The sequence below is a fragment of the Salvelinus fontinalis genome, chromosome 1 (genome assembly GCF_029448725.1).
Source record: "Salvelinus fontinalis isolate EN_2023a chromosome 1, ASM2944872v1, whole genome shotgun sequence".
NCBI lineage: Eukaryota > Metazoa > Chordata > Actinopteri > Salmoniformes > Salmonidae > Salvelinus > Salvelinus fontinalis.
This window is the reverse complement of record NC_074665.1, coordinates 51,731,815-51,744,019: the sequence shown is the minus strand read 5'-3', so window position 1 is coordinate 51,744,019 and position 12,205 is coordinate 51,731,815. Positions and strand designations below refer to the sequence as shown.

The 12,205-nt window shown below is 46.2% G+C and overlaps 1 protein-coding gene across 2 annotated transcripts in view; it reads right to left on the bottom strand.

Annotated features, from left to right (window-relative positions):
* LOC129857406 (SH3 and PX domain-containing protein 2A-like) overlaps window positions 1–12,205 on the bottom strand; it is a 108,440-nt gene that overhangs the window by 17,736 nt on the left and 78,499 nt on the right. The gene's annotated exons all lie outside the window — the stretch shown is intronic.

The window sequence follows — 12,205 nt, the reverse complement described above, 5'->3', positions numbered from 1 at the left end:
ATTTCCCCCCCCCCCGCCCTTCCGTGGGCTCACTGTCAGTCCTCTCTCCAGTTACTACTTAAATCAGATGCACGCGTACATAATTACACATGTCTATATCCATGAATTCATCAGACTCTAGGTAAATAAGTAGGCTGCCAAAATCTCGTAAGGTGGTTGTTATCAGCTTTGTACAAGCAACTGTCTCGTGAGCGCTGAGCACGAGCAGGTTAGGATAATTAACGTAGCAGGTTAGGATAATTAGGTAAAGGTTAGGAAAGGGTTAGGGGTTAGCTAAAATAGTCCCTGATGCGACTCGAACATCTAGCTACAACCTAGCTTGCCCTGAGAACAGTCTTGGTTTCCACTAATGTGATTGTGCCACAGAGCGGGGACAGACAGACGAGCAGCTAACAGAGGAAGTTATTTCTGATTTCTGCGCTTAAAAAATAGAACGGGAAGGGAGTGATTTTTATCGGGATGGGACAGGAAAGTTACAGGGTTATATAAATGTTGCGGGATCGGGACAATACAGGAAACAAATTGACAGGACAAGAGGGGACAGGAATGAATTTTCACTCCTGTGTCAATCTCTAGTATACACTACCCTCGATTGCACCTTAAGTTCATCTGCCAAGCAGTTGCCACACCAAGGGGTGATGCAGCCAGTCAGCATGCTCTCAATGGTGCAGCTGTAGGACTTTTTGAGGATCTGAGGACCCATGCCAAACCTTTTCAGCCTCGTGAGAGGGAAGACGCGTTGTGATGCATTCTTCACAACTGTGTTAGTGTGTGTGGACCATGAACATTTCTTGGTGATGTGAACACAGAGGAACTTGAAGCGCTCAAACCGCTAAACTACAGCCCGTTAATGTGGATGGGGGAACATTCGGCCCTCCGTCTCTTGAAGTCCACGATCAGCTCCTTTGTCTTGCTGATGTTCAGGGAGACGTTGTTGTCCTGGCACCACACTGCCAGGTCACTGACCTCCTCCCTATTGACTGTCTCATCGTCTGTGATCAGGCTAACCACTGTCGTGTCATCAGCAAACTTAATGATGGTGTTTGAGTCAAGCGAGGCCACACAGACGTAGGTGAACAGGGAGTGCAGGAGGAGACTAAGCATGCCCCTGAGGGGCCCCCGGGTTGAGGGTCCGAGTGGTGGATGTGTTGTTGCCTACCCTCACCACCTGGGGGCGGTCAGTCAGAAAGTCCAGGATCCAGTTGCAGAAGGAGGTGTTCAGTCCCAGGGTCCTGAGTTTAGTGAGCTTGGAGGCCAATGGTGTTGAACAGCATTCTCATGTAGGTGTTCCTCTTGTACAGGTGGAAGAGGGCAGTGTGAAATGTAATAGAGATTGTGTCACCTGTGGATCTGTTGGGACAGAATGTGAATTGGATTGGGTCCAGGATGTCTGGAATGATTTTGTTGATGTGAGCCATGACCAGCTTTTCAAAGCATTTCATGGCTCTAGATGTGAGTGCTATAGAGCGATAGTCATTTAGACAGGTTAACTTGGCATTTTTGGGCACAGGGACTATAGTGGTCTGCTTCAAACATGTAGGTATTACAGATTTGGTCAGGGACAGGTTGAAAATGTCAGTGAAGACACTTGCCAACTTGAGTACGCATCCTGGTAAACCATCTGGCCCTGCGGCCTTGTGAATGTTAACCTGTTTAAAGGTCTTGGTTCAGTGTTCCTTGCCTAGAAGCAAGCATAGAAGGAATTTAGCTCATCTAGTAGGCTCGCGTCACTGGGCAGCTTGCGGATGGGTTTCCCTTTGTAACCTGTGATAGTTTGCAAGCCCTGCCACATCCGACAAGCATCAGAGCCGGTGTAGTAGGATTCAATCCTGTATGGAGGTTTTGACTGTTTGATGGCTCGTCAGAGATCGTAGTGGGATTTCTTGTAAGCGTCCGGATTAGTGTCACGCTCCTTGAAAGCTGCAGCTCTAGCCTTTAGCTCAGTGCGAATGTTGCTTATAATCCATGGCTTCTGGTTGGGATATGTACGTATGGTCATTGTGGGGACGACATCATCGATGCACTTATTAATGAAGAAGGTTACTGATGTTCTAAACTTCTCAATGCCATCGGATAAATCCCAGAACATATTCCAATCTGTGCTAGCATAACAGTCCTGTAGCTTCTTTCTGTTTGAGTTTTTTCTTGTAAGCAGGAATCAGGAGGATAGAGTTATGGTCAGATTTGCCAAATGAAGGGCGAGGGATAGCTTTGTATGCATTTCTGTGTGTGGAGTTAAGGTGACCTAGAGTTTTTCACCTCTATTTCCACAGATGACATACTGATAAAAAATGAGGTAAGACGGATTTCAGTTTCCCTGCATTGAAAATACTGGCCCCTAGAAGCACTACCTCTGGATGTGCATTATCTTGTTTGCTTTGGCCCTATACAGCTTGTTGAGTGCAGCCTTAGTGCCAACATCGGTTTGTTGTGGTAAATAGACAGCAACAAAATATAGATAAAAACTCTCTTGGTAAATAGTATGGTCTGCAGCTTATCATGAGGTATTCGAACTCAGATGAGCAAAACCTTGAGACTTTCTTAACATTAAAGATTGCACACTAGATGTTGTTAACAAAGAGACACACACCTCCCCCTTAACCGAAACTGCAGTTTGGTCTTGACAATACATAAAAAAACTGCTACATGTATATTAACCATGTTCAGCCACGACTCCGAGAAACATAGAATATTAAAATTCTTCAGGTCCCGTTGATAGGATAGTCTCGAACGGTGCTCATCCAGCTTGTTCTCTAGTGATTGTATGTTCGCCAAAAGAATGGAGGGTGGGAGGGTGTGTTTACTTACTCGCCGTCTTAGTCTCGTCAGGGAGCTCGCTCGTTTACCTCTCTTGCGTCGCCTCTTCCTCTTTCGAATCCCGGGGATTAGGGCCTGGTCCGGAATGAGCAGTACATCCACAGCTGTTGACTCGAAGTAGAAATCTTCATCCAAATCGAGGTTAGTGATCACTGTTCTGATGTCCAGAAGCTGTTGTCGGTCATAGGAAATCACACAAAACAGCAGAATTGGTCAGGAACTCGTTAGACGGCAGCTATACATCTCTGTAGCGCCATCCTAGCCTTAAAGCCAACAGCATCAAAGGGAGGACAGTGTGGTTTTGGATGTCCTTGTGATGATTTAAATCTCGATTTAGCCTCGTTACCCCTGAAATCGGTGGGACGTAACTGGTACAGTAGCTCAAATCTCCATTATCATCGTCTTGCTTGATGATTGAATTCCTTGGGATATGACTGGATTATTCAGTCAATTGGATTCTAGACAAAGGTCTGGGTGAAATATACAGTATTGCGCATACACAGGGCAGTTTCATCTGAACAATAAAGTAAGAAAATATTGAAGTTTGAAGTGCATGGGAATAAACTATTATTAGATTAACAGTGAGATGAACAGGGCTCCGGGCAGCCGAGCGGAAATGGAGGAAAACTCGCCTCCCTGCGGACCTGGCATCCTTTCACTCCCTCCTCTCTACATTTTCCTCTTCCGTCTCTGCTGCTAAAGCCACTTTCTACCACTCTAAATTCCAAGCATCTGCCTCTAACCCTAGGAAGCTCTTTGCCACCTTCTCCTCCCTCCTGAATCCTCCTCCCCCTCCCCCCCCTCCTCCCTCTCTGCAGACGACTTCGTCAACCATTTCGAAAAGAAGGTCGACGACATCCGATCCTCGTTTGCTAAGTCAAACGACACCGCTGGTTCTGCTCACACTGCCCTACCCTGTGCTCTGACCTCTTTCTCCCCTCTCTCTCCAGATGAAATCTCGCGTCTTGTGACGGCCGGCCGCCCAACAACCTGCCCGCTTGACCCTATCCCCTCCTCTCTTCTCCAGACCATTTCCGGAGACCTTCTCCCTTACCTCACCTCGCTCATCAACTCATCCTTGACCGCTGGCTACGTCCCTTCCGTCTTCAAGAGAGCGAGAGTTGCACCCCTTCTGAAAAAACCTACACTCGATCCCTCCGATGTCAACAACTACAGACCAGTTTCCCTTCTTTCTTTTCTCTCCAAAACTCTTGAACGTGCCGTCCTTGGCCAGCTCTCCTGCTATCTCTCTCAGAATGACCTTCTTGATCCAAATCAGTCAGGTTTCAAGACTAGTCACTCAACTGAGACTGCTCTTCTCTGTATCACGGAGGCGCTCCGCACTGCTAAAGCTAACTCTCTCTCCTCTGCTCTCATCCTTCTAGACCTATCGGCTGCCTTCGATACTGTGAACCATCAGATACTCCTCTCCACCCTCTCCGAGTTGGGCATCTCCGGCGCGGCCCACGCTTGGATTGCGTCCTACCTGACAGGTCGCTCCTACCAGGTGGCGTGGCGAGAATCTGTCTCCTCACCACGCGCTCTCACCACTGGTGTCCCCCAGGGCTCTGTTCTAGGCCCTCTCCTATTCTCGCTATACACCAAGTCACTTGGCTCTGTCATAACCTCACATGGTCTCTCCTATCATTGCTATGCAGACGACACACAATTAATCTTCTCCTTTCCCCCTTCTGATGACCAGGTGGCGAATCGCATCTCTGCATGTCTGGCAGACATATCAGTGTGGATGACGGATCACCACCTCAAGCTGAACCTCGGCAAGACGGAGCTGCTCTTCCTCCCGGGGAAGGACTGCCCGTTCCATGATCTCGCCATCACGGTTGACAACTCCATTGTGTCCTCCTCCCAGAGCGCTAAGAACTTTGGCGTGATCCTGGACAACACCCTGTCGTTCTCAACTAACATCAAGGCGGTGGCCCGTTCCTGTAGGTTCATGCTCTACAACATCCGCAGAGTACGACCCTGCCTCACACAGGAAGCGGCGCAGGTCCTAATCCAGGCACTTGTCATCTCCCGTCTGGATTGCTGCAACTCGCTGTTGGCTGGGCTCCCTGCCTGTGCCATTAATCCCCTACAACTCATCCAGAACGCCGCAGCCCGTCTGGTGTTCAACCTTCCCAAGTTCTCTCACGTCACCCCGCTCCTCCGCTCTCTCCACTGGCTTCCAGTTGAAGCTCGCATCCGCTACAAGACCATGGTGCTTGCCTACGGAGCTGTGAGGGGAACGGCACCTCAGTACCTTCAGGCTCTGATCAGGCCCTACACCCAAACAAGGGCACTGCGTTCATCCACCTCTGGCCTGCTCGCCTCCCTACCACTGAGGAAGTACAGTTCCCGCTCAGCCCAGTCAAAACTGTTCGCTGCTCTGGCACCCCAATGGTGGAACAAACTCCCTCACGACGCCAGGACAGCGGAGTCAATCACCACCTTCCGGAGACACCTGAAACCCCACCTCTTCAAGGAATACCTAGGATAGGATAAAGCAATCCTTCTGCCCCCCCCCCCCCCCCCTTAAAAGATTTATATGCACTATTGTATAGTGGCTGTTCCACTGGATGTCATAAGGTGAATGCACCAATTTGTAAGTCGCTCTGGATAAGAGCGTCTGCTAAATGACTTAAATGTAAATGTATGTACATTCCAAGGTCTTGTGAGTCATTTCATGCTTCACTTGGCACGTTTGAGTCAATTTCTGAGTCATGCGGTCATGATTCATGCGGTGGATGTGAAATAACACACAGACCAGTGTTTTCAGTGCCTGAATGGCTAACCTAACACCTTGATTGCTATTAAACATTTTGCACCATTTTGGGCCGGTTTTTCAAAACTTTTTGTGGGAGGATCAGAATGATCCTGATTCTGTAATCCTATTTCATGCTATCCAGGATCAGATCGATCTGGCTGTTTTTGAGCCATTTCTTTTTCTTCAGAAAATAATCAGATAGGATCATCGCAATATCAAGATCACAGAATTCCGATGTTGTCCTTTGGATAGGTCTCTGTATTGCCATCTACTGGCCGACTTATATTACAACATTTTGATTAGCCAATAAGACAGCCAGGTTTTTCTAAACTTTTTGGGGATCAGAATTAGTAGGATTTTGTAATCCTCTTTATTGCTACCAGCATCAGATAAATCTGGCTGTTTATAAGCCATTTTTTCCCAGAAAATATTCGGATAGGATCATTCTGATCCAGATACCACAATATCAAGATGACAAAATCCAGTTTTTCAGTGCTTTAAACAGGCCTACACCATGCCATCTACTGGACAGGTTGTAGTACTACTTCAACCTGGGGAAACAGAAATTAGTAACTACACTGAACAAAAATATAAACGCAACATTGAAAAGTGCTGGTCACATGTTTCATGAGCTAAAGAAAAAATCCCAGCAATTTTTCATACACACAAAAATCGTATTTCTCTCAGATTTTGTGCACAACTTTGTTTACATCCTTGTTAGTGAGATTTTCTCCTTGACCAGATAATCCATCCACCTGACAGGTGTGGCATATAAAGAAGCTGATTAAACAGCATGATCATTACACAGGTGCACCTTGTGCTGTGGACAATAAAAGGTCACTTTAAAATGTGCAGTTTTGTCACACAATGCCACAGATGTCACAAGTTTTGAGGGAGTGTGCAATTGGCATGCTGACTGCAGGAATGTTCACCAGAGCTGTTGCCTGAGAACCATAAGCTGCCTCCAACGTAGTTTTAGCCAATTTGGCAGTACGTCCATCGGCCTCATAACTGCAGACCACGTGTAACCACGCCAGCCCAGGACCACCACATCCGGATTTTTAACTTGCGAGATCGTCTGAAGAGGGTTGGTGGGGGGAGGGGGGGTTGCTGAGGAATATTTATGTCTCTAATAAAGCCCCTTTTCTGGGGCTAAAATCATTCTGATTGGCTGGGCCTTGCTCCCCGAGTGGGTGGGCTTGGCTGTGTGTTTGGGTGGGCCTATGCCCACCCATGGCTACACCCCTGCCCAGTCATGTGAAATCCATAGATTAAGGCCTAATGAATTTCTTTCAATTGACTGATTTTCTTATATGAACTGTAACCCAGTGAAATCTTTGAAATTGTTGCATATTGCATTTATATTTTTGTTCACTATACATGAATAAAGGTACCTTGAAAAAAAATTGAGCCTGCATATCACTTATAATTATGTAGATTCACTAAGACTTCCGGCGCCGACAGAGATCGCCTCGCTTCGCGTTCCTAGGAAACTATGCAGTATTTTGTTTTTTAATGTGTTATTTCTTACATTGTTACCCCAGGAAATCTTAGGTTTTATTACATACAGTCGGGAGGAACTATTGGATATAAGAGCAACGTCAACTCACCAACATTACGACCAGGAATACGACTTTCCCGAAGCGGATCCTCTGTTTGGTCCACCACCCAGGACAATGGATCGGATCCCAGCCGGCGACCTAAAACAACGGCGCCGCAGAAGCGGCAGACGGAGCGGTCTTCTGGTCAGGCTCCGGGCACATCGCGCACCGCTTCCGAGCATACTACTCACCAATGTTCAGTCTCTTGACAACAAGGTAGACAAAATTCGAGCAAGAGTTGCCTTCCAGAGAGACATCAGAGACTGTAACGTTCTTTGTTTCGCGGAAACATGGCTCACTCGAGACACGCTATCGGAGTCGGTACAGCCACCTGGTTTCTTCACGCATCGCGCCGACAAAAACAAGCATCCCCTCTGGTAAGAAGAAGGGCGGGGGAGTATGCCTTATGATTAACGAGACGTGGTGTGATCATAACAACATACAGGAACTCAAGTCCTTTTGTTCACCTGACTTAGAATTCCTCACAATCAAATGCGGACCTCATTATCTACCAAGAGAATTCTCTTTGATCATAATCACAGTCGTGTATATTCCCTCCTATGCAGACACATCGACGGCCCTGAAAGAACTTAATTAGACTCTATGTAAACTGGAAACCACATATCCTGAGGCTGCATTTATTGTAGCTGGGGATTTGAACAAGGCTAATCTGAAAACAAGGCTCCTTAAATTATATCAGCATATCAATTGCGCGACCTGGGCTGGCAAAACCCTAGATCATTGTTATTCTAACTTCCGCGATGCATATAAGGCCCTCCCCCGCCCTCCTTTCGAAAAAGCTGACCAGGACTCTCTTTTATTGCTCCCAGCCTATAGACAGAAACTAAAACAGGAAGCACCCGTGCTCAGGTCTATTCAACACTGGTCCGACCAATCGAATTCCACTCTTCAAGATTGCTTCGATCACATGGACTGGGATATGTTCCGCATAGCGTCGAACAACAACATTGATGAATACGCTGATTCGGTGAGCGAGATTATTAGCAAGTGCATCGGTGATGTTGTACCCATAGCGACTATTAAAACATTCCTCAACCAGAAACCCTGGATTGAAGGTAGCATTCGCGCAAAACTGAAAGCGTGAACCACTGCTTTTAATCAGGGCAAGGTGACCGGAAACATGGCCGAATACAAACAGTGTAGTTATTCCCTCCACAAGGCAATCAAACAAGCTAAGCGTCAGTATAGAGACAAAGTAGAGTCGCAATTCAATGGCTCAGACACGAGAGGTATGTGGCAGGGTCTAGTCAATCACGGACTACAAAAGAAAAACCAGCCCCGTCGCGGACCACGATGTCTTGCTCCCAGACAGACTAAAACAACTTATTTGCTCGCTTTGAGGACAATACAGTGCCACTGACACAGCCCGCTACCAAAACCTGCAGGCTCTCCTTCACTGCAGTCAACGTGAGTAAAACATTTAAACGTGTTAACCCTCGCAAGGCTGTAGGCCCAGACGTTATCCCCAGCCGCGTCCTCAGAGCATGCGCAGACCAGCTGGCTGGTGTGTTTACGAACATATTCAATCAATCTTATCCCAGTTTTGCTGTTCCCACATGCTTCAAGAGGGCCACCAGTGTTCCTGTTCCCAAGAAAGCTAAGGTAACTGAGCTAAATGACTACCGCCCCGTAGCACTCACTTCAGTCATCATGAAGTGCTTTGAGAGACTAGTCAAGGATCATGGTCCCACCCAATCATCAAGTTTGCAGATGACACTACAGTGGTAGGCTTGATTACCAACAACGCCGAGACGGCCTACAGGGAGGAGGTGAGGGCCCTTGGAGTGTGGTGTCAGGAAAATAACCTCACACTCAATGTCAACAAAGCAAAGGAGATGATCGTGGACTTCAGGAAACAGCGGAGGGAGCAGCCCCCTATCCACATCGACGGGACAGTAGTGGAGAGGGTGGAAAGTTAAGTTCCTTGGCGTACACATCACGGACAAACTGAAATGGTCCACTCACACAGACAGCGTGGTGAAGAAGGCGCAGATGCATTTATTTGACACTTAACATAACAACTTACCACAGACCTATACTGCAGTCAATTTAACATAATTAACCTTTGGGTTTTAGATGTAATAACGTTTTTTAAGCCTCCTCACCTTAGTTAAATTGACATTTCTTGGTTGTAGTGCCTGTCACCTTTCCAAATCCACCTTGAATCCACCCTTCTAGTGGGATCAAAATAATCATGATTTTGGGGATCAAAACAATCCTAATCACCTACAACTCCTGATTAAAGATCAGATTGGATTATTAAATCCTTATCCCTGTCTGGAGGATCAGAATCTGGATAGCGTAAGGTCCATATCCGGAGGAATAGAATCCCATTTTTCAGTTTTGAAAAACTCAATTCTAACATTAAATCCTATCCGATAGGGGTAATCCAATCAGATAACTTTTTGAAAAACCAGCCCCTTGGCTGCTGCCACATAGGCTTTTCAACACCATTTCTCTGTCGCCTAGCTCTGTAGAGGTCATGGCTGTTCTCTGCAGGAGAGTGAAATGACAAAACCCCTCAAACGGGCCTTCTGAGTGGAGCAGCAGTCTCAGGCACTGCATCACAGCCTGGGTCGCAGACCCATGAGGTGGCGCACAATTGGCCCAGCGATGTCCGAGTTAGGGGAGGGTTTGGCCGGCCGGGATGTCCTTGTCCCATAGCGCTCTAGCGACTCCTGTTGCTGGCCGGGCGCATGCATACTGACACGGTCACCAGTTGTACGGCGTTTCCTCTGACACATTGGTGCGGCTGGCTTCTGGGTTAAGCAAGCGGTTTGTCAAGAAGCAGTGCGGCTTGGCAGTGTTGTCTTTCGGAAGATGCATGGCTCTCGACCTTCGCCTCTCCCGAGTCCGTACTGGAGTTGCAGGGATGGGACAAGACTGTAACTAACAATTAGATATCACAAAAAATATATTACAGATAAACCCTTGAGAACCTTCTCTGTGATGTGGCGCTCCACGAATGCTCTATTTGTTGTGGAAAGCAGAATCCAAGATGGCCAACAGCTCTTCACATCCCCCATTAAGGAGACTGGAGGGTTCATTGGAAATGCAATCACACATGCTTCAGCAGCAGTTTTAAATGTTACTTTAGATTGACTTTGTGTGGGTCTACATACTAGAAGGCCTTGCTGTTTGGATCTGGCCCTGCGCCCCCGCATTGGCAAAGGCTCAAGGCCCTAACAAGCCATGTAATGTGTTAAATTTTTACACCAAGGCTGTGGCTTCATACAAACCCGGTGCCAAGAAATTAAATGGAGAACGGAGAGCTAAAATAAATGTCTACAGTACTTTGGACTGGAGCCTGTCAACTGATGAGGTGTGCAGTATTTCCCTGGCAATGCAGAGTCTGGAGTGTGTTAATGCGCTTATAAAATGGATTGCAACATTTTTTTTGTGAGAATTCCCTCTCAAATGTACTATTTTTTTTCTAAAAAAGCTAGCTAGCATTCTTTGGTCACGAGAGTGCGGTTAACTTTTGACATTAACGTAACCCCCACCACTCCTCTGACTGTTGCCGTGTCACTATGCCACATAGAACAAGTATTTCCATAATGCCGATGATGACAGAACTATAATATTAGCCTCAGTCTGCTACCCACCTGGCTAGCCAGCTATATTAGTAGGGAAGATTCCATGGCTTCGCATCTTCCTCTCTGTTGGCTGGCTAAAGTTATTGTCACTTCACTTCACAAATCAAAATTTATTAGTCACATGCTTCGTAAACAACAGGTGTGGACTAACAGTGAAATGCTTACTTACGCGCCCTTCCCAACAATGCAGAGAGAGAGAAAATAGATCAATAATAGAAAAGTAATAACATGTAATAATACAAGTAATAAATACACAATAAATAACAATAACTTGACTATATACATGGGGTATCAGTACCAAGTTGATGTAGAGGGGTACGAGATAATTGAGGTCTTGCTAGCTAATATGGGAAATATGGGAATAAGGTATAGGAATGTGGTACCTTAATTTGAAAGCACATTTGAAAGTTAGACATATGAATATACATTATGGCCACTTTAATAAGGCAGCTACACACCCCACCGAATGTCGATTTGCTGTTCATCTACCGTTCGTTCGCTGAGGTGTGTTTTAGGGACCACTCACCGGTGGGTGTCTGACATTTTCATGCAATTCTACACGTAGAATTGGTTTGCAAATTATAGCTGGCAATCTGTTCAGAGTTGCTAAGTACTCATGGCCGGCAAACAGGCATGTCGTCTAGTGGTTAAGAGCGGTTAAGAGCGTTGGGCCAGGAACCAAAAGGTTGCTGGTTTGAATCCCCGAGCCGACTAGTCGAACAATATGTCAATGTGCCCTTGAGCAAGGCACTTAACCCTAATTGCTCCTGTAAGTCGCTTTGGATAAGAGCAGTTGCTAAATGACTAAAATGTACATGCCTGCGTGTCTGTTCCTTAAGACGTTTGAGTAAATACACTCTGTTATTGATGGCTATGACTGCCTCTACTTTATTTTTCAACCTTGTTCTCATAGGGTAGGGGCTTAGGCTGAGTTCACTGCAGCTCAAAAGAGGCAATACAAGTATGTTTCCTTGCCAATGCAGGTTTATAACAAACAGGCGTGAATTACAGAGAACCTGAAAAAAAAAAGAAAAATCTGAGAATTTGTCTCTGGTCTTTCAGTAATGAATAAATGTTAATATACCAGTGCTACAACTGTTTTTGTTGCATTTTCTAGACCAAATTAAAGGTGTTTCGGCAAAATAGCATCACACAGAAACATATATTTAAAGATGAACCCCCTGATAATGATTTGGTGACATGTATGAAAATTTGGAACTGAGTAGACATACAGCTGTTGAAAGGTGAGATATGCACGTTTTCCGTATCCCAGGATGTGTGTGTATGTGCATGTGCATTTTTGTGTGTATTATGTACAATTTGATACATTGACCAGCAGGGCTGGGACTGGACCCAACTCGGAGGAAGTGGAGAGATATTATACGACTACACCTACATATGTGTCT